Below are 23,809 nucleotides of genomic sequence, written 5' to 3' on the forward strand. Positions count from 1 at the left end.
TTCAATTCCTACCTCTGCAATAAGCTCCAAACCAGCTGAATCATCATGTTTGATTGGCACTGAAATCTGGATAACTATCGGAAGAGGCTGGATAGCATGGAGTGGAGTTGGTGGTACTCTAAAGAGAATGAAATATAACTTTTTATTACAAAGTCCCTCTTCTCCTGTAGCTTCATGTCTTGCATAGTGGAATACATGTCACTGTGTTTATTGCACACAAATTTAATTGAACTGAAACTGATTTGGCCAAATGTGATTAAACAAACAAGCAAGTTGTCTGTGGTACAGAAGCATTCAGTGTACACACAAAACAACAACAACAACAACAACAACAACATAATAATAATAATAATAATAATAATAATAATAATAATAATAATAATGATAATAATAATAATAATAATAATAATAATAATAATAATAATAATAATAAAACACCACCAAAACAATGGGGGAGTAAGAAAGATAAGAAGGATAAATAATGCTGCAGCAATGCTACATGAGTAAATGTACATAGATGTTAGCCAGCAATTGTGAGAATTAGGTGTTCAACAGAGTGATGGCACAAGGGGAAAAAAACTGTCCCTGTGTCTAGTTTTGGCAGGCAACGTCCTATAACTCTGTCCCAAGGGGAGAAATTGAAACAGTTTAAACAAAAAATATTATTAAATCATTACTTTGTTAATAATAATTTAAATATAATTAATTAATTATTTAATTCAATTATTAAATTTAATTTATTTAAATAAAAAAATATTACTTTGTTTAAATTAAACCAAGTATAAAGTAACCTTTCTGGTTGACTTGCTAATGTCTTTAAATTGTCAGGCAAGCAGTTTGATTTTTCACATGACGTTCTGAAAATAGCTAATACTCTACCATAGGACATAACGGGCCCATGGGAGGGGCGGAGGAGTGGCAGTAATCATCAGGGAGACCCTTAGCCCGCGAGAGACCACTGTCCCTCAGATAGTCGGGTGTGAGTCTCTCCTTCAGAGATACGGCCCGGGGGCGCAGTTGGGCCTGCTGCTGGCGTACCTACCACCTAATCGTGCAGCGGCAGCCCTGCCCAAGCTACTCGATGTCCTCTCAGGGTTGGTGGTTGAATTCCCAAAACTCATGGTCTTGGGCGACTTTAACCTACCGTCCCTGGGAGGATCGTCCGAACTAGCTCGGGAGTTCATGGCTTCCATGGCGGCCATGGACCTGTCGCAAATAATTTCTGGACCGACTCATGAGGGAGGCCACACCCCTGACTTGGTGTTCTTGTCTGGATGGTGGCGTGATGATATCGGTGGGGGCGCCACGACCGTTACGCCCCTGTCATGGACCGATCATCACCTCCTACGGCTAGACTTCCCCTTTGCCACCCCCCGCCGTGGGTGCACAGTGCCAACCAGATGGTACCGCCCTAGGTGCCTAATGGACCCTGATAGGTTCCAGGCAGCGCTTGGGAACCCACATGCACTCCCTGCTCACAGCTCGGCGGACGCCTTAGTGGAAGCCTGGGAAAGGGCAGCCACGGAGGCTCTGGACCGAGTTGTACCCCTGCGGCCCCTGACCCGGCGCAGATCCCAGCGAGCCCCATGGTTCACCGCGGAGCTCCGGGAGATGAAGCGTCGGAGACGGGGCCTAGAGAGCAGTTGGAGATCCAGTCGATCCGAATCCGACCAATTGCGACTAAGAATCCTCACCAGGTCTTATCTCGCAGCGATAAGGGTGGCAAAATCCAACTACTTTTCCACCCTCATCGCGTCCGCAGATAATCGCCCGGCTGCCTTGTTCAGAGTGACTCGCTCCCTACTGAACCAAGAGGTGAGGGAGGAACCCTTACAGGGTTGAGCCGGGGAATTTGGTCAATATCTGTTGGATAAAATCGCTCGGATTCGAACCGGCCTTGACTCCAACTGGGCAGAGTTGGAGGAACAGGACATGGACAGTCTTGTCGACGTCATCTGGGAGGAATTTGATCCTGTGACTCCGAAGGAAGTGGACAGGATTATGAGGAGGTTGAGCTCCTCCACATGCTTACTGGACCCGTGCCCTTCCTGGCTGGCTTATGCAGCTCGAGAGGGGACACGAGGCTGGTTTCTGGCGGTCATCTCTGCTTCTCTGAGTGAGGGTCACTTCCCCACCGCCTTGAAGGAGGCGGTGGTGAGACCTCTCCTCAAGAAGCCCACCTTGGACCCAACCTCATTGAATAACTTTTGTCCAGTCTCCAACCTTCGCTTCCTTGCGAAGGTTGTTGAGAGCGTGGTGGCGCATCAACTTCCTCAGGTCCTGGATGAAGCGGTTTATCTAGACCCATGCCAATCGGGCTTCAGGCCGGGCTACAGCACGGAGACGGCATTGGTCGCTCTGATGAATGATCTCTGGAGAGCCCGGGACAGGGGCCATTCCTCTGTCCTAGTCTTATTAGACCTTTCGGCGGCTTTCGATACCATCGACCATGGTATCTTGCTGCGGCGCCTCAGGGGACTGGGAGTGCGAGGCACGGTTCTGCGGTGGTTCTCCTCCTTTCTCCAGGGTCGCTCGCAATCGGTGCTGGCAGGGGGACAGAGGTCGACCCCGAGGCCTCTCGTTTGTGGAGTCCCTCAGGGGTCGGTCCTCTCGCCTCTCCTGTTCAACATCTACATGAAACCGCTGGGTGAGATCATTCATGGTTTTGGAGTAGGGTACCATCAGTATGCTGATGACACCCAGCTTTTCATCTCAACTCCAAACAGCATCAGTGATGCCCTCGACGTGATGTCCCGCTGCCTGAAAGCGGTCCGGGAATGGATGGGGAGGAACAGGCTTCAACTCAACCCGGACAAGACTGAATGGCTGTACGTCCCGGCAAGCCAGGATACTCAGATCATTCCATCCCTTAACATCGGGGATGAGTTATTACCCCCTGTTGATAGGGCCCGCAACCTGGGTGTCCTCCTAGACTCGCAGCTATCCCTGGAAGATCACATAGGAGCTGTGATCAAGGGGGCCTTCTCCCGGGTTCGACTGGTGCGCCAACTACGACCATATCTGGACCTGGATGCCTTACGTACAGTCACCCATGCACTTGTGACCTCTCGCCTAGACTACTGTAATGCTCTCTACATGGGGCTGCCCTTGAGAGCCACTCGGAAGCTTCAACTGGTGCAAAGTGCAGCTGCATGGACACTTTTGGGGGCCTCCCGATACTCCCATATCACACCTCTCCTCTGTGTGCTGCACTGGCTTCCGGTTGCCTTCCGAGTGAAATTCAAGGTGCTAACAATGACATACAAAGCCCTACATGGCATGGGTCCGGACTACCTACGGGAGCACCTTCTGCCAACGTCAACACCCCTCCGTCCTGTGCGCTCCCACAGAGAGGGCCTCCTCAGGGTGCCACCGCTCAAGGAATGTCGGCTGGTGGTCCCCAGGGGGAGGGCATTCTCAGTGGGTGCACCAGCCCTCTGGAACTGCTTGCCTACCGAAATCCGGATGGCCCCCGACCTCCGCACCTTCCGGCGCGATTTAAAAACTTACCTGTTCCAGCAGTATGGCCTGGCCTGATAGCTCTTGGGGTCTCAGTTGTTTTTTACTATTGTTTTTCACTATTGTTCAATCTGTATACCAACCTTACTCTGTACACCGCCCCGAGTCCCTCGGGAGAAGGGCGGTATATAAAAACAAATAAATAAATAAATAAATAAATAAATAAATAAATAGTTGCGGCCCTATCTGGACCGGGATGCCCTGTGCACGGTCACTCATGCGCTCGTGACCTCTCGCCTTGACTACTGTAATGCTCTCTACATGGGGCTTCCCTTGAAGACCACTCGGATGCTCCAACTGGTACAGAATGCGGCCGCGAGAGTTGTCTTGGGAGTTTCCCTGTACTCCCATGTTACACCTTTGCTCCGCGAGCTGCATTGGCTACCAGTTGTCTTCCGGGTGAGGTTCAAGGTCTTGGTTATGATCTTCAAGTCCTTACATGGCATGGGTCCGGGTTACCTCAGGAACCACCTGCTGCCGGCTTCAACTCCCCTCCGCCCTGTGCGTTCCCACAGAGAAGGCCTCCTCAGGGTGCCTCCGGTCAGGGAATGCCGACTGGCGGCCCCCAGGGGGAGAGCCTTCTCTGTAGGTGCCCCGGCTTTGTGGAACCAACTGCCGGTGGAGCTCCGGACGGCATCGGACCTCCGAACTTTCCGTCGTGGTCTGAAGACCCATTTGTTTGAATTGGCCAGTCTGGCCTGATGGGGGAGCTGGGTTTTAAATTGTCATTTTAGATTGTATTATTGTTTTTTAATTGGGCATTGATTTAATCTTTGTTTTAACTTTTGTATAGTATTGTATTTTTATTTATATGCCCTGTGAACCGCCCTGAGTCCCCAGGGAGAAGGGCGGTATATAAATTAAATAAAACGTAAACGTAAACGTAAATAAATAAATAAATAACATGTCTATAAAAAATATTTTAAAAACTGGCGAAGAACTATTTTGTACTTCTATGATCAGAGGTGACTTCAGTAGAGGTCACATAAGTTAAGATTTCAGCAACAACTACATGAGTTAAGATATCTCATCTATGATATTGGTCATTATCCTTTCATTCTAGGATAGTCCCACCTGGGAGTCTTTGCATTATTTCAGATAAAGCCAATTTATCTCTGGTTCTGGTATGCAGTATCTGAAATCATAATGAAGCTTATTTTGGTTTAGGATTGTTGGTGGTGTATTTTTTTGTTTTTTAAATATTGAGGTTTTAATATAACTAATGGACGAACCTTCTGGTTTATGATCTTCAACTTCCTAGCAAGTTTTTCCAAGTGAAAAGCAGGGGAAAGAGTTATGACTTTTTCCCCTTGAATTTACACGGATTGTTATTTATCTATTTTACGCTGAGCTATTTTGTGTGGACTAGAGATGGCAGGATTTATGTTCCTCCGGAATGTCTGCCACATCAAGGTAGAGCAATGAATAAATGACATATTTGCTCCTTATTCTTAATGTTTAGAAAGTAAAAAAAGAAGGCAGCAATTATGGATAGGCTTCACATTGCTTTGTGGGGAATTTGAAAGTGTTCTTAATTACACTAATATCTTCTTTATTCATTTATTTAACTGCCCTCCACCCCACCTCGAGCCAGCTTTACTGATTTTTAGATAACAAGCTGATTTGCTATCAGGGGCTATTGATTTTATCTTTCTTGCTGTACCTCTTGCAGATAAGCTGCTTATGTCTTTGTATGCATTAGTTGTAATAAGTGAAGTTACTGCAATATTGATGTTGGTGTTGTTTTTTGCATTAGCACAACTGTAGCAGGTCACAATGCTAGAGGTTTTTTTTCCCATTCTCCCTGCAAGATCTTTTCATTGTAGAATCAAAGGAGCCGGCTGTGATATTTTCTCCCCTCCAAGTTACTCTTGAATTCTCTAATGATTGACATAGAACTTGTATTTATAAGAAAGAATTGACATGTGTTGTCCTGAGAACACTCCATGAGGAATTGACATTTTAATGCCAGCAAATGGAATTATGGATAGCAGTGTTCAGCTAGGATTTGGAAAGTAGGGAGATAGTGATCCAGTTAATCTTACCTGAGGCTAGTAAGATCCAGAACTGCTTTGTGTCTTTACATCAGCAGAAATATATCTCCAAGTCTGTACCCAGAGCAGCAAACAACAGGGTGTGGGCTTCTGGGTAAATCTAAAGACTTTGTTTTGTGTGTTAAGTAGAAGATTAAACATTATTTCAAATCCTTTGCCATTCTGAGCATTGTGTTAAAGCTTTAGAGTCAGAAACTAGTTTGGAACACAAGCTGTTACTCTCAATTTTCTAAGCCCCTACCTTTATGAAGAGGGTAATATTAAAGTCCATAAAGAAGGAGTATTTTTTTGGATGTGTATATGTGTGTTTTCTTTGAACTATGGTGCTGGAGAAGACTCCTGTGAGTCCCTTGGACTGCAAGGCGATCAAACCGGTCAGTCCTAGGGGAGATCAACCCTGACTGCTCTTTAGAAGGCCAGATCCTGAAGCTAAAACTCAAATACTTTGGCCACATAATGAGAAGGAAGGACTCACTGGAGAAGAGGCTAATGCTGGGAAAGATTGAGGGCAAGAGAAGAAGGGGATGACAGAGAATGAGGTGGCTGGATGGAGTCACTGAAGCAGTAGGCATGAGCTTAAATGGACTCCAGAAGATGGTAGAGGACAGGAAGGCCTGGAGGAACGTTGTCCATAGGGTCGCGATGGGTTGGACACAACTTCGCAACTAACAACAACAAAAATGTGTGTTTTAAAGAACAAACAGAAAATAGACTCAGGACCATGACTTGTAACATCAACCATGAGAAGAAATACTAAAAATTAATAAAATGAAATATTGGATTAATCTCCCCCTGTGCAGTGAATTTCACATTAGAAGATAACATTTATAGGAAATAAATCATTTGTGGTTTTCATTTGCTGCTTAAATGTATTGGACTGACAGGTATAAAAACAACTGAAGGATTCAGCCATAATTTGGGATGAGGTAGACCCTGGTCTTAGTTTACCTATTGGAAAGGTTTTCTTCTCAGATGCCCACTAAAGCAAACGGCTGTTGATCAGAGGTATTTATGGTTTTATCAGTATATAATTCACAGAATTCATTTAACTTCCAAAACTGGAAATGAAATTGTGGAGAAAATAGTGTTTGATGGATAATACAACCAAAAGTGGAAAACTTCACTTAACTAAATGAGGTAATTATAGATTTCATTGTTATCACTAATTACACCCCATAAAGCTATTTAATAAAAGACATCCTTTATCATGAAGCACCTCGGGATTTTTTACTGAAAATACAGCAGTGGAATAAAAATAGAAGGAAGGATGATAATACTGGTACCCATATGTAATAGCTACAAAGTAAATTATATGCTATGTAGTGAAGACAAATAAGTCTATATTTTACCATTTCCCTACCTTTCCACCTATCTTTCCCTATAAGTGCCCAAGCCTGCACTTTTGAGGCAGGCAAGCTCAGTAGGACTGCCTAGTCTCAGTGAAAAGGAAAATGTGTCCATACTTCCCTGATTTGGACTACCTTTTTGCATGCAAGGAAGGGAGAGAGGGATTGTATCCTATGCTGTAGTTCCATCAAGGACAGAATAATCTACTTTTCTTGGTTGTTGTTCCCTGAATGACAGATAGATTTCATGCTAATTCTGCCTGCCAAAAGATTGGCTGGCCAATGTTCACTCCTGTTCAAAGCCCTAAAAGAAAAAAGAAAAAGATAAATTGGCTGCTGAAGGAAGGGAGGGAAGGAAGGAGAGAGAAAGATAACATCTGGACTCCACAACATACAGAAGCATCTCAGTTTGCTTTTCTATACTTACATTTTCTGAAATATAAATTTCACTCAAGGATTGTTGGATACAGAACCTCAGATAAGATATGTGGATAAATCGGTGGATGAATGAGCAGCTATAAACACACCTTCCCAATTGTAAATATTTACACACAGAAATGCTGAAACATCTGAGTAGGGTATTTAAATAAATAAGATTTGAGCAGTTGGACACAATAATTATATATGGAAATTTTGATCAAGTTCCTAATGATGAATATATTTGTAGTTGTGGAGCTCCAGAGATAGAGGTAGTGCATATATTATCTGAATATTAACCGTATGAAAAATAAAGAGTTTAATGTCTTAGATTACACATTAGACAAATGGCCTATTGGGATTCTTACATTAAAATAACATATTTCATATGCAGTTAGAATAACACAGTCCTGTACCTGAAAAACACCCAGTTAACAACTGCATATGTGGATCTGATGGATAAATTGTAGGAGTATTGCATTTGCATTGTATTTGCATTTCCTTTTAGTTCTGCCTTTAACTCTATTTTGTAACATATGATGTTGTTGTGTATTTTATATTTTGATGTAATCTAATGGTTAATACATTATTATATACACAAAATGTGAAATCACAGCTGCCAGTTCTTTAGCTGGTGTTGACCTTCATATATATCAAGTTCTTCCCAAGAACCTAGGGTTATGTGATATTGTAATGTATCAGCATGATATAAACAGTGTGGCCTTTTGCAATTAAGAGATGGAAATTTTGTCAAGACACAGGTTTTTTGAGTGCTAGCCAATTTTTTTTGGTATGGCATCCAGGGTACCAATCACCACTGGGACTACCATGGATAGTTTATGTCATAATCTTTCAAATTCGATTTTCAGATCTTGATGCTTGTGGTTTTCTCCAATTCTTTGTCTTTTTTTTAACTCTTGCCTGGTACTACCGCATCAAGTATCCATACTTTCTTCTTTTCAGCTACAGTTAAGTCTGGCGTATTGTGTTCCAAGACTTTTTCAGTTTGCAGTAAAAAATCCCACAGTATTTTAACCTGCTCATTTTCTACTATCTCTTCAACACTATGATTGCATCAATTTTTATCAGTGATCAGCCACTGGGTGAGATCATCTGTGGCTTTGGGGTGAGGTATCACCAATATGCCGATGACACCCAGTTGTTTATCTCCACCCCGAGCCAACCCAGTGATGCCCTTGACATGATGTCCCGGTGCCTGGAGGCGGTGCGAGTCTGGATGGGAAGGAACAGGCTCAGGCTGAACCCCTCCAAGACCGAGTGGCTGTGGATATCAGCATCTCATACTGTCCAGCAGGTTCCATCTCTTCTTATGGGGGGGAGTTATTGCCCCCCTCAGAAAGGGCCCACAACTTGGGTGTCCTCCTGGATTCACGGCTTAATTTGGAAGACCATCTGGCTGCTGTGACCAGGGGGGGCTTTTGCACAGGTTCACCTGGTATGCCAGTTGTGCCCCTTTTTGGACCGAGATGCCCTATGCATAGTCACCCACACCCTTGTCACTTCTTGCCTGGATTACTGCAATGCTCTCTACATGGGGCTGCCTTTGAAGTGCACCCAGAGGCTTCAACTGGTGCAAAATACGGCCGCGCGGGTGCTTATGGGAGTATCTCAATACTCCCATGTTACACCACTGCTGCACGAGCTGCATTGGCTTCTGGTTGCCCTCCGGGTGCGATTCAAGGTGCTGGTAATTACCTTTAAAGCCCTACATGGCTTAGGCCCGGGGTACTTGAAAGACCACCTGCTGCCAATGTCAACCTCCCATCGCCCGGTTTGTTCCCACAGTGTCAGCCTCCTCAGGGTTCCATCGGCCAGGCAATGCCGGCTGGTGACCCCCAGGGGGAGAGCCTTCTTTGTGGGCACACCGACCCTTTGGAATGAACTGCCTCTGGAGCTGCGGACGACCCCTGACCTTCGATCCTTCCGCCGTGACCTGAAGACATGGCTGTTCCAACAAGCGGGCCTGGACTGATCATGGTTTTTAAATTTGGTTTTTATCGGCTTAAATTGTCCTTTATTTCTCTATTTTGTTTAATTCTTTTTTAATCTTTGTATTCTATGTTTTTTTAAATTTTTTATTGTTCTAAGCTGCCCTGAGTCCTTAGGGAGAAGGGCGGCATATAAATTTAATAAATAAATAAATAAATAAATAAATAAATAAATAAATAAATAAATAAACAAACAAACAAACAAACAAACCTGTACGCTATTAAATATTGCTGAACTAGATCCCCCAGCATCCTTCATCTGCCAGCCCAAGCTGACAAAGTTTGCTAGGAATTATAATACTGGAGGGCCATTGTTTCACTACCCACAAGTTGTCTAAACTAGTTATATGGTTGAAAGTTAATGTATTTCTAATTTTATTTCCTTTGCTGTGCAGCAGCATTAAACCTTCCTTTTCAATCAGAAAACAATATTGTCTGGGTTGCTTTTCCCATCAGTTACCTTTTGCAACTTTCAGCCCACTACAGATGAAAGGTCTTGCCCAATATGAAAATAAGTGATGATGTAAAAAAAGACACAGTGATTCCTGTTGCTACACAATGATCATTTTGACAGGTTTCAATGAATGGTACATTCCTGTTGGCAGTTATGAAAGAAATTAGAAAGGAAAAAGCTTACCTACACTGGAGGCAGCCATATTGGTTGAAAGACACCAAGCAAATGCTAATCCTCACAGCCTTCATTAATGTTGTCACATTTCCTAACCTCATGATTGCACATCCAATTATTGCAATTATCTTAGAATGAAATTGGTTGCACAATTAGAATATACTTTAAAGAATTCAAATAATTTTATATGTTACTCAGAACTAATACAGTTAATTAAAAAGAATATTTTCCTTAGTGTTGTCAAAAATATTAAGAAAAATAAAATTGACAAAGTACACAACCTATAGGTTTTTTGGGGAATTTTCTTCTGTGGAATGATACATCCTTATGTAATTTGTTAAAATGAGTGTGAAAAGGATCAACATTTTGTATTTAATCATAATAATCATAATAGCAAAGTTGGAAGGAACCTTGGAGGTCATCTAGTCCAACCCACTGCTCAGGCAGGAAACCCTACACCATTTCAGACAAATGGCTGTCCAGTCTCTTAAAAACTTCCAGTGTTGGAGCATTCACCACTTCTGGAGGCAGGTTGTTCCACTGGTTAATTGTTCTGTCAGGAAGTTTCTCCTTAGTTCTAGGTTGCTTCTCTCCTTGATTAGTTTCCATCCATTGCTTCTTGTCCTGCTTTCAGGTGCTTTGGAGAATAGCTTGGCTCCCTCTTCTTTGTGGCAGCCCCTGAAATATTGTAACACTGCTATCATGTCACCCCTAGTCCTTCTCTTCATTAAACTAGACATAACCAATTCCAGCAACCGTCCCTTATATGTTTTAGCCTCCAGACCTCTAATCATTTTTGTTGATCTTCTCTGTACTCTTTCCAGAGTCTCCACATCTTTTTTACATTGTGGTGGCCAAAACTGGATGTAGTATTCCAAGTGTGGCCTTACCAAGGCATTGTAAAGTGGTATTAATACTTCACGTGATGTTGATTCTATCCCTCTGTTAATGCAGCCTAGCACTGTGTTGGGTTTTTTGGCAGCTGCAGCACACTGCGGGTTCACATTTAAGTGATTGTCCACTAGGACTCCGAGATCCCTCTCACAGTTACTACTATTGAGCAAGGTATCCCTTATACTATACCTGTACATTTGGTTTTTCTTGCCTAAATGTAGAACCTTACTTTTTTCACCACTGAATTTCATTTTGTTAGATAGCGCCCAGTGTTCAAGTCTGTCCAGATCCTCCTGTATCTTAAGCTTGTCTTCTGGAATGTTGACTATTCCTGCCAGCTTGTTGTTGTCTGCAAATTTGATGAGTTCCCCATCTATCCCCTCTTCCAAATTGTTGATGAAGATGTTGAAGAGCACTGAGCCCAGAACAGAGCCCTGGGGCACCCCACTACACACTTCCCTCCATGTAGATGCAGTTGCATTGAGGACCACACGCTGAGTACAGCCTGTCAGCCAGCTGCAAATCCATCTGGTGGTGATGCTGTCTAACCCACATTTTTCTATCTTATCAAGTAGTAGTTTGTGATCTACTTTATCAAATGCCTTACTGAAGTCCAAGTAAATTCTATCCACAGCATTCCTCTGATCCACTAATTTTGTCACTTGGTCAAAGAATGCAGTACGATTTGTCTGGCATGACCTGTTTTTGACAAACCCATGTTGGCTTTTAGTAATGATTTTGTTTGCCTCTAGGTGCTCACTGATTCATTGTTTGATTATCTTTTCCAGAATCTTCCCAGGTATTGAGGTCAGGCTGACAGGTCTGTAATTTCCTGGATTTAATATGATTGAATATGTTTTAATATTATTTAATATTTAAATATGATTTAATATGCTCTTTCCCCACCCTGCCCCAAGGAATAAAGAAGCCAGAATATAAAACAGGAGAAAAAAATATAAAATAGTAGATTTCCACCTTAGCTTATTTTGTTCATAGCCTTGACCAGGTGTCAGAATATTTGTTGATGCATGTGATTTTCTTGACACTGCAGGAGTAAAGATATAGTGCTGGATGAAGCTGATTTAAATCATACATTAACTAGCACACTCATAGATTGGCACACAAATTAGTGACAAACAGTTCATGTGTATGTAACATGTGACTGAATGGCTGAGAAGATGTTTGAAAGAGGATTACAAGACTAGAGAATTGATATAGCATGGCTTTCTCTTCTTTCCAGGTCAATGAATTCTATCTAATCTGTGTTTACCTTTATTCAAGCCTTCTTTCATCATATATTATGAATGATACAAAACATTGGTTCTTTAAAAAATAAAATACATTAATTTTTCAACTATCCTAAGCCCACGAACTATGCCCATAGGTATAATTGCATGATATATTGAAGTTTTCCCTAAAGCTAAGAATTTCCTTCCCCATTTCAAAATCCATGCTTTCTAGTACTGTATAGTATTTTCATTGCTATAGGAGAAATTAACAGAGCTAATCTGTATGACTTCTCCACTTCTTTAAGGACACCATCACAGTAAGAGTAAGATCCTTTTTACAATTGGTAATTCTAATAACTAAGATTCAAGCATCTTTTGACACACTTTTCTTGTAGATAAATATCTGGATAGATTCATAACAGAAGAGATGGTCCCTTAGATAATTGGCACCTCAGTCAGATGCACACACGCACAACACACTGCTTAGCACTTCCTCCCTCCAGTGCTGCTACAGGCTGATTGCTGTTTACATGATGCTGAGGGCAGCAATATATCATTGATAATAAAGAGAATTGTTGAAAGGAATCAGAAATCTGATGGTTTGTTGAGCCATTTGTAGATCTATGATAAATGGCAACAATAATGTATATTCCTGAAACCATTGATACAACCATGAATGTCAGCATGGCTCCACACTGTGTCAATATATTGAGTATAAATTTTATTAAGAATTTTAATTACAATAGTAAATACCAATACAAACTAAAGAAAGAAAAAAAGAATAAAAAAATAAAAGGTACAGGAAAAAAGATAAAGAAATATATAAAGAAGTGATTTCAATCTTTTGTTTCAATGAGTATAAACAAGTGTAATAACTCTTCACACCCGCTATAAGATTATAAAAGATATCTCTTTTTCCCATATCTCATCCTTTATCTACAAGGAAATCCATAAAACATCAACTTTTCAATACAGGTGTCAGCAAAACATCCATAAAGGATTACCAGAGCTTCTGAAAGAGAGAGAAAGAGAAAGACCCAACCAAATGTCTTATTTTAACCTTGGTCAAATAAACAAGCTTTATATTTCTTACTTTCATGTCTAAGCCTTAATCATTAATTCAATTCAATCAAGTATTGCCATAGGATTTATTTATCCCATCACACAGATTTCTTCCGGGCTTTAACAAGCCTCTTTTGTAGAAAAATAAGAAGACATTTTTCCAGGTCATTGTCTTGTTTTATCATTTGTATTTCCCTTTTAATTTTATAAACTTCACCTAGTTTCTTCTGTATATTCAATAAAGTGTCATTTCCAAATCATTCTCTTGGCCTGTCAGATAGATAGATAGATAGATAGATAGATAGATAGATAGATAGATAGATAGATAGATAGATAGATAGATAGATAACCTTTATTGTCATTTTTGTTCTGTTGGCACAATGGCATACATTAAAAATGAAATTTAGTTGCTTGGTCTCATAGTGTACACATACATAATACCAGGGCTTTTTTTGTGTCATAGAACACTCAGAATGGAGTTCCGGCACCTTTTTTGGATGGAACCTTGTAGGCTAGGCAAGGTGGGTTGTATGACATGTGTGAGTTCTGGCACCTTTTTCTTTTACAAAAAAAGCACTGCATAACACACATTTAAACATACTATATACAACATATTATAGACCAAAGCCTTACATGTAAGTAACATAAATATTAATCACTGTCCATCTTGAATACATAACAGAAGGAGGAAGCTTTAGAGTTCACAAGGTCAGGTTTTGTTTTTTTTTTTGTCATAGAACGCACCGGAATGAAGTTCTGGCATCTTTTTTTGACAGATTTTACAGAGTTGCATTCTTTTCCTATTCTTGCCCTTCCTAACCTTGTTTGCTTTTGAAAATGCCCCGCTGGCGGTACGGTGTGAGCGGGGTCCCTTCCGGCGCTGTCTGCCTCCTCTAGAAAGAGTCATAAGGCACCAGAGCACCCCAGCCAGAGTGTGGCTTGATTGGCTGGGTCGGCCCATGTGGTGTGGAAGACAATGGGTGGCAGTGGGAGACACATAAACATGGAGGCCATCTTATATGAGAGGGTGAGTGAGCCTTTTGCCTTCCCTTACAGAAGGTGGGGTATGAGGTTAAAAAGAGGCGAATTGAGAGGAAAGAAAGATGGCTGGCATGGAAGCTTGCCCAACAGTGAAATTTTGCTCTTTTGGTTCCTTGGATAGTTAAAAGGCTGGGATATCTACAAAAATCTCTTTTTAGTCTTTTATACTTTATATTCAAACTGCAGAGGGGAAGAATAAGAATAAAGCCAATGTGATTTTTAGGTATTATTATTAATAATAATACTGTATATATAAATTATGTATATAAAGGTAGACCTTCAGTATGAGGTTCAATCAGATCTATTTATTAAATTGAGTTTAACTTAAAGGTAAATTAAAAGTAATCTGTTCACTGACAAAGTTTCAGATTTAATTTGTTTCAAGTCAATATCCATATTAAATTCCAAATGTAAATTTTTCTACCTTATTTGGCAACTTCTTAAAAATAATTCAATCTTTTACAAGCAACCAAATTTTGTTTTATTGGGCCAATTTCATTCCACATAAAAAGCTGACATTTCCACTCATTAAACTAAATGGGTATGCCAATGGTAAATGTCCAAAAAGATTAATAAAATGCCTTCTTGTAATTTAAAGCCACACAATGCATGGTAACTTTAATAGTATTAACTTACCTTCAACAAAATCCTAGTCTTTTAGATACACTAAAAATTGAAGGGTTTTTTCCAACTACAAAGGTAAACCTTGTAGGGTTGGCAAGGTGGGTTGTATGACATTAGTGAGTTCTGGCGCCTTTTTTTTTTTTTACAAAAAAAGCACTGCACAAGGTTAATATTATATGGAATAAAGCTGTGACTGAATCTGGATGTTCTGCTTTGGCTACCACGGAGCGTCCTCCCAGAAGGTAATTTTTAGTTCAGCTTTCGATATTTTTTTCTGTCTTGTCAAATATTTGTTCCACATCCATCATTCCTTCATTAACATCTTTTTGACATAGTCTGTTCATAGAAGCATATTTCATTACCAGCAGAGTTGTTATTGTAGCTACTAAATTTCTGGCTTCATTTTAAGTTCACCATAGCTCTCCTGAAAGTCCTATAATGTGCCAGTATCTTCAAGGCTGATCTAGAACAATATTTTCTCAATTCTTATTCTCTGAAATTCCACCTTTAGTTATTGTAAGATTCATTGATGACACTGTCATCATCTGGACCCACTAAAAATAGACAAATGGACTCAAAGAAAAGCAAAGTGAGAGCAAAGCATTTTAACTTCCCTGGGTACCATATTACAGCTCTCAACAAGTTGATTGAGCAAGTGACTGTTGGAGTCACATACATGGAAAGATTTCAGATTTCAACAAACATAATGGGTTAACTATTATATATTTGCTTGATAAAATATTTTCAATGTCTCGAAAGTAATCTCCATTGGCATAATCACCTGGTTTTTCCCCATTCCAACACCCTTCTGAGTTACAGTTCACAAAAGCTTATGCCTTTTGATAAAATTGGTTAAGCTCAAATGATGTTACCAGACTCCTGGTTTTTTTACTACCACAGACTAACAATTCTTGTATCCTATATTGGAAAAAAAGCATGAAATAGAAGTACTTCCTTCCCCCCCCCACCAATAACCATGTTCAATTTTGATATTTTCCTATTTATTTTGGCCACCAGTTGATTAAAAGACAGTAGAGGGAAATGTATGAGGCACTCCAAGATTTACAGCACATCCAATACTGTGTAGATTCTCCTATATTAACAACAGAAGAAGAAGAAGAAGAAGAAGAAGAAGAAGAAGAAGAAGAAGAAGAAGAAGAAGAAGAAGAAGAAGAAGAAGAAGAAGAAGAAGAAGAGGAGGAGGAGGAGGAGGAGGAGGAGGAGGAGAGGACCTTGAAGGTCATCTAGTCCAACCCCCTGCTCAGGCAGGAAACCCTATGCCATTTCAGACAAATGGTTGTCCAGTCTCTTCTTAAAGACTCCCAGTGTTGTGGAACATTCACAACTTCTGAAGGCAGGTTGTTCCACTGATTAATTATTCTAACTGTCAGTAAATTTTTCCTTAGCTCTAGGTTGCTTCTCTCTTTGATTAGTTTCCATCATTGCTTCTTGTCCTGCATTCAGCTGCTTTGGAGAATAGTTTGACTCTGTCTTCTTTGTGGCAACCCCTGATATATTGGAACACTGCCATCATGTCACCTCTAGTCCTAGTGACGATTGAATATGGCAGGATTACAGAATACAAGATATTGGTCAATTTTTGTACACATAGGGTTTCTAAATGTACCTATACCAGAAGCAGGGAACATTATACATTCTAGTTAGGAAGTTTAAGAGTGTATTCTAATAAAACAGAAATAACTTGTCTTTATCCAAGTTAATTTCCAAACTTTCTGACAGTTAAGCCCCAGGATAACATTAACTTTGCAGTATTCATTTGGTATTGTTACTCTTTTAATTAATATGCAGATTTTCTTGCCCTAGTGGAACAAAGACATTTGTCTCACAGACAACTCCAGCACTGGAATTAAAGTCCCCATCAATTTATCCATATGTGCATTGAAATCTCTTGTACCTGGATAAATATAGTAGGTATTTATATATGTATGTCAAAATAAACCCTGACTGGAGAACAATGTCTCTATTCTGTATGTATAACTGAAGCCATTCTGAATGAATTTGGTGTATATTAAAACTGGAAACTTATATGAAATGGAAAACCAAAGATTTGCTAATTTAGTTAGCATACATAATTTATGAAGTAATTGACCAACAAGTGTTATGCAGAACCCTGCTTAACATAGTTCCTGAAGTCATTTATAATGTGAGAAAATACTGCTGGCAGTAGAATTATACATAGTAATTAAGAGCAACTAAATGTTTGTCTACTTTTCTATCACCCATGGCTCTTTCAGTTCTTATAAACTGAGTGGGTTTGGATTAGATTGGTATAAGTGTCTTGAACTCAAAGTCATTTCAAAGGACATGGCACAAGTTGGAGTGCCACAACTGCAGAGCATCACAATGCATTCTTCCAGTCTTATTGGGTAGTGCAAGGAAGACCATTTCTTCTTGGGTTAGACAAAGCAGCCAGAAAGCCTAGGAGATTCAAAGATAGAAAATAAGAAAGGAAGTCTTCGGTGAATAAGGAACAGGAAGAAACTTGAGTCAGGAAGATGCATGGAAAAGGGAAGCCAAATAAAAGGGAATTGAGGTGCAGATCTAATTAGCAATTTATTTGTATCCAGAACATCCAACAATTGAAAAACCAAATTATGGAAATTTTAGGAGAAGTGATTCAATAAGGAGTAAGTGAAATGGGTTTCATAGTTCAGTTGCACTGACTAACCTAGGAGAAGTTTACAATGGAATGTTCATCACATTTGTATGATTTCTTATTACTTTGGAGGGTCTTAAGCAGCAGCATGTATGCTTGATATGCAGAAGGTTTCGGATGACTTTCTAGGCATCTCCTAGTTAGTAAAAGAAGAACTTTGCTTAGCAGGGCTGAAAACCTTGGGCAGTGCTGAAAATGGAAGATCTGGCTCTACTTAAATAGATTGGCAGTCCAATTTAGGGCTATGGTGTAAAAATGTAATAATGGATCTTTTCCAACAGCATGGTTCTACATTGTAAAAGTGAATATAACAAATTACTCTTATCAATAAGATTAGTGGATTATCGTATGGATGTTCTTAGCTAAGTGAATAAGTTCAGAATTTGCTACAGTTATTCCAAGATCATTTCCCCCCCTCACTTCCATCTTCTTTACAGTACCTACATAATGTTAATCTAGATTTTTTCCAGAATTTTCAATCATTGTGACTATTGCATTTGAGGAGGAATGAAATAGTAATAGACTGTTTGAATTTATCCTTCCAATGAGAGTCCCAGCACTATTAAACTACTCCAGTTCTAAACAGTTCCACTTAAGTATGGTTTACTAAAATATACTGGTTACGATACCCTTGTATTGCAATCACCTATTCAGAGACGGAAAAAAAGCTTACAATCATGATGATAATGATAATTCATTTGCTCCTTATCTTCCCTCTTCAGTGAATGTGTTTTTCCCCTAGTTTTTAAAACAATGATTCATGCATCAGTTATGCCAAATCTTCATCTTGTTGTTCCAACTGACCCCAATGAAAATGAGCCAAGATATCCAGAAAAAAAAAATTCCATCATGATCTCAGTTAGGAATCATAGTCTGCAAGGCAAGAGCTATCTACCTATCTGTATCTCTCTTATCAGAGAGGCAGCTGGGATCTACATATTTTTATGTAAATCCTTTACAGAAAATGGAATTAGAAAATCAGAACCAAGTCTCCTGTTATTTTACATTGGACCAGCTATTTCGTACATCCATTCTTTTCTATCACCATAAATCCCCAAGGACTCACAGTAGTATTGTAAGGTTCTACTTCAGCTAAGCCACCCAAAAAAGCAGAACTCTTGAAACAGACATTGTCTCAAAAGGAACTTTTATTAGCGGCTAGTGACAGCGGGCAATCCAGGCGAGGTCTGAGAGAAAACCCCACAAAGCAGTATATTAAAAGCAACATGCAATACTCCTCCCCCCCCAGTGTCCCAGTGTTCATTTGAATCCCAGCCAATCCACAGGTGGCATCGTGTTTTGGTAACTGGTCTTTTTGGTGGGCTCTTCAAGGTCTTTCTCGCTTTTGATTTCTTCTGGCAAACCAAGTGCAAACCATCTCTCAGATAAGGGAGAGACATTCCATCCCTTGGGGGAAGGTTATCTTAGCAGACAGTGCAAAGCAATCCCAAAGCTCCCCCCCCCCCAAACAGAATGGCAGGTCACAAAAAAAAGGTTACAGAAGTAGAAAATAGGCATAGGGTTAAAATGCATTTCTTTGGGGACCTGACAAATATAGTTAAAATCAAGCTCCAGTTTAAGTTGGAGCCTTTATGAAAAGTCTTTATGAAAAGACTTTACAGAAAACGGAATTAGAAAGTCAGGACTGAGTCTCCTTTTATTTTACATTGGGTCATCTATTTCATTCATTCATTCATTCATTCATTCATTCATTCATTCATTCATTCATTCATTCATTCTTTTATTCATTCTTTCATATCACCATAAATCCCCAAGAGCTCACTGTTTTTAAAAGCAAGTTCCGGTTTAACTTAAGTAATTTTGAGTTAAAATCAACAAAATAAATGTTAATAATAATAATAAACCTTTATTGTCAAAGTACAACATGTGTACATTGAGATTAGCTGAGCCTCCCCCCATGCTCTCTCCCCCCAACACACAGTGACAACAAACCCTCCATCCCACCACACCATGTGAACCAACTCCACCACACACCGGCCTCCCAAGTCAATTCTGCATAAATTCACAGAGATTATATCCCATTTAAAAGCCTAACAGCCCACAGATAAAAGCTATTTTTCAGCCTGTTGGTATGGCTGGCTATACTCCTATATCTCCTACCAGATGGTAGGAGAGTAAAGAGATACCGTCCAGGGTGTGAGCATGCAAAAATCATTTTACAGCATTAGATATACAAGCATTTATTTATAATGGGCTTTACTCTTTATGAATTTATAATAGGATTATTTATTTACTAGAATAAACAATGATAACTTTGCCCACTGAATGCCTGGAGCAAGAAAAGAAGGATAGGTATTTTCATTTTTAAGCCAAGAGCTTCCTGAAGCTTTGCTGTCCAGTATTTTTATTAACTTATAAGCAGCCAGAACCATATACTGTACAAGTGTAATCCCTGAAGCAGATTGCTGTATGATAAGAATGCAATCTGGGATAAATCATCTGAACGTTATTTAAAGGAAATGTGTCAGTTTGGTAAATAAGAGCCACTTTCAGCATCTTTACAGGAACTATCATTGGCAGAGAAGACATAATACATCCTTTAACCTTCTTGCATCAGCACAGTTTCTAATCTCCATAGGAATGGAGAGCTAGACAAGATTTCAACAAGCAATATAACCACGACTATAACCACGACTTCTACATTACATATGACAACTGGGCATACAGTTATTATCTTGGCTGATGTGGAAGGAGCTTTATAATTCCTTTTTTATTCTCTCTATCCTTACAAAGCTTAAAAGTCATCCAGAGGGGAGTTTTTTGGGGGAGCAGAATGACTATAGGAAATCTACATTATAATAATAACACAAATAACACAAATAACAACAGAATGTTGGAAAGGAATTATATAAAGGGGCTAAGGTCTCTGTCCCTCTCATAGTCAGCAGAATAACTCTGAAAAGTGAATAGATGAAGACTGTGTTTGGTGAAAGACCCAGCAAAAGCAAAAGCAAGTTTAAAGTGGGTTGGATCAGGTTTAGGACTGTGAAGAAAAGCATTCTAGAAAAAGAGATTTCTAGGGAGATATGAGGGACAGAAAATAAAGAAGGCAAATACACTGTCTTGCCTATGTTTGGATGTCTTGGTGTCAGTTTTCATTCCTGGTGGCTACTTGAGCAAATCCATCCAGTTTTTTTGGTGTCATCTTTGCCTGGTCTTCTTCCTAGGAAGACTGATCCAAGGTCACGAGCTGGCTTTGTGCCTAAGTCAGGACTAGAATCCAAGTTTTCCACTTTCTATTCCTCTATCTATCTATCTATCTATCTATCTATCTATCTATCTATCTATCTATCTATCTATCTATCTAAATGAAAGTTATTTGCTGCCCATCTCATAGCCAACACCTATGGGTGGTCTAATCCGTTCCTCTATGTTACTTCATTACACATATAAAAGCAGATGCCTTTTATGTCCACAGCTTGTGAATGAGTTGGAAAACATTTCAAAACCCATGTTTTGCATGCTCTCCCTAACTTGCTCAATAGGTTTGGCTAGTTTTATGTCTTTTATGCTCTTATTTCATCCTTCTGGAAATTGCTGCCACACTATACCATGTATCTGGAATTGACTTACTTTGTTAACTTATATTTCCTGGAGCATCCAAATGATAAAGGATTTTTTTAGTACTTTAGTGTCAGAGTACCTTGTGTATTTTTCCATAATTTGTTTTCCTAACCTTGATATTTTACTTGTAGTAAATTGTGATAGCAATAAACCCTTCAGATTGCAAGTTGAACAGTAGCTGATTCACCCCATTAATGCTTCCTATTGATTTTGCCTGAGGGATATAAGATGGATCATCTGTCATTATTCGTAACATACCCAGTTTGAGTTATACCAATATTACTTTCTTTCCAAAGAGGTTTACACAGTAAAAAGTCCTGCTGAATTCAGTGTGAGAGTCCCAAATAAGTGGATATGCATTTGCTAGGAATACATAGGAGGGAGAGAAAAAAATAAAAGTTTTACAATTTCATATAAATAGATACACTTTTTGAAAATTGTGGGACAATTTTCCATCTGGAGATATGTATGAAAAACACCCATAAGTGTGTATATATTCAGAAACATTATCACAATAAATATTTGCTTTTACAGAACAGTGCATTGGAAAGCTAATATAACAGAGAAAATATATACAAATAGACATACTAAGAGAAACCTTCATAAAGTTTAAGAATTTTTGTGCTGACCTTTAAAAAGAAATCACACATTTTAGTTTGGAAATGGAAGCTGTTTGAAACCCAACTTGGCAGAGTTACCTATCACTAAAATTGATTTGAAAATTTGTAGGGTTTAACCTACTGTATATAATTCAGGTTACACATTTTTCTTTCTCCTTGAGCATATTTTCCAGTGACAAGAAAGAGAAATTGATACCTATGATTACTGCTGAAATTCCTTTCCCCATCCCCACCCCCAAAAAATCCTGAGGCTGTGTTGTCCAGAGCATTGTGGAGAAAACAAAATGAAATTGGGACTAAAATAATTTCCCTGATGCTAATTGTTAACTTGAAATACCATGGAACAAAGCAGCCTTTTGGACCTTATAGGAAAATCAAAATATTGGTTGCCTGGAGTGGTTTCCAAGCTGTTAGCTAATTTAGCTAAATAATAATAATAATAGATGATGACTGTCACTGTTGCTGTAGCTGCTTAAAGGAGGAAGAAAAGGGAAGCCAACAATACCACTTGTGCTGGTGGAGAAGGTAGACGGTTCCCATTTAAAAGTCTTCTATTTATACCCACTCATACCGCTTCCAGCATTTATTTGGGGAAAACGAGAAGTTAAGCCAGATAAAAGGCATTTGCTTTGGTTCTCCATTTTTCTCAAAAGCCACATATATCTCTGTCATAACTGGTATATTTCAACAATATGGCGTATTCACAAAACTTTAGAAGCCCCAGAGGAAATTTCTGAAAATTTCCAACTCTGCTCCAGATTTTCTGGCAAGATCAGCAATGGGCAGCTTTTTTCAACTCAACTTTCCCTTGTTAATGGTCCACTAAGATTAATGGGAGTTGGGGTCCAATAGCTGGAATATCGTACATTATCTGGTCTTGTTGTAGGTAGTAAATAAATAACAGAATTTATTGTGCCGAACATGAACATGTCTCCGAAGACTCCCAAGTTTAACTGTTCATAGCTCTGTGACAGCTAGAGGTGCTTAGATGAAAAGCTGCTTCTCTCTGTGTATGTGTCAGATCCTGCAATTTCGGCTAGCATTTCTGAAGGTTATGTATGTCTCATTTGATGTGACTCTCTCTGTAGCAATAAACGATGAGGCTTTTCTGTGGTGCAGAATCTCTGCTTATTGGACCCCTTGCATGCTCCTTTATTAGTAGACATTGTCAATGGACAGAGTACTCCTTAGGGAGCCGTGTTGATATAGTTACTTCCTGCAGAAAGGAAGCATTTGGGCAACTGTAACCTGCAGCACCAATTCATCTTTCTGTCTTTTCAAGTGTTATTATGAGAAATGCCTCAGGAACACGGACATAATTATAATTTAGTTCAGACTTAGGCTTGTGTGTTTATTTAGATCACATGCTATGAGTAAAATGGGCTTCCAGCTCTCTGTTTTGCTTCGAAAAAAGAATCACACTGAGAAAACCCTGAAGAAATATCTTAATGGGATAATATCTGACCTTCTCAATGATTCATACTTGTTCCTATTTTGCACAAGGTGATTTCATTAGAAACCAGCCAAAGTGTGGGTGGCAACGTGGAAGACCATTTTTTTTATTTTGAGGAGTTAAGCAACATGTTTTGATTCCTCCTTCATATTAAGACAAGTCTAAATGTTTATTTAGACATTCTGAGTTAACCGGCTTATTCTTCACTTTTGTTGGCTGAATAAAGGAGAAAGAGTAGAGGGATGTTCACATCGCTGCAAAGCTTTTCTTATCTGTGAAAGTCTCAGATTTCTGAAACATGTACCACCCAATCAGTCAGGGTTAGGTCTTGCATCTTGGACCACAGATGTAGGGGCCCTGAAGTCATGGTGCCAGGTTTTAATAAAAACCCTAGTATTCACCTTTAAATTGGGAGCTACAGCACAAAACTTAGCAGTGGATACTGTGGAAATTGGCTATTCTTGGGGTATCTCTGCTGTTATAAAGAGCTCCTGACAGCTTGTAAGAGATTTGGATATCATCTTGGTTGGTATGTATGCTTTTTATGTGATGCTTTTAAATTTGTTTGCTTGAGTTAATATTAAAATGTTGAAAGAAAAATATTAGAACCAGTTCCAAGCCGGGAGTAAATAAAATGGAGGCTAAGATGCT

The sequence above is a fragment of the Vipera ursinii genome, assembly GCF_947247035.1.
Source record: "Vipera ursinii genome assembly, chromosome: 1".
In the NCBI taxonomy this organism is placed as follows: Eukaryota; Metazoa; Chordata; class Lepidosauria; order Squamata; family Viperidae; genus Vipera; species Vipera ursinii.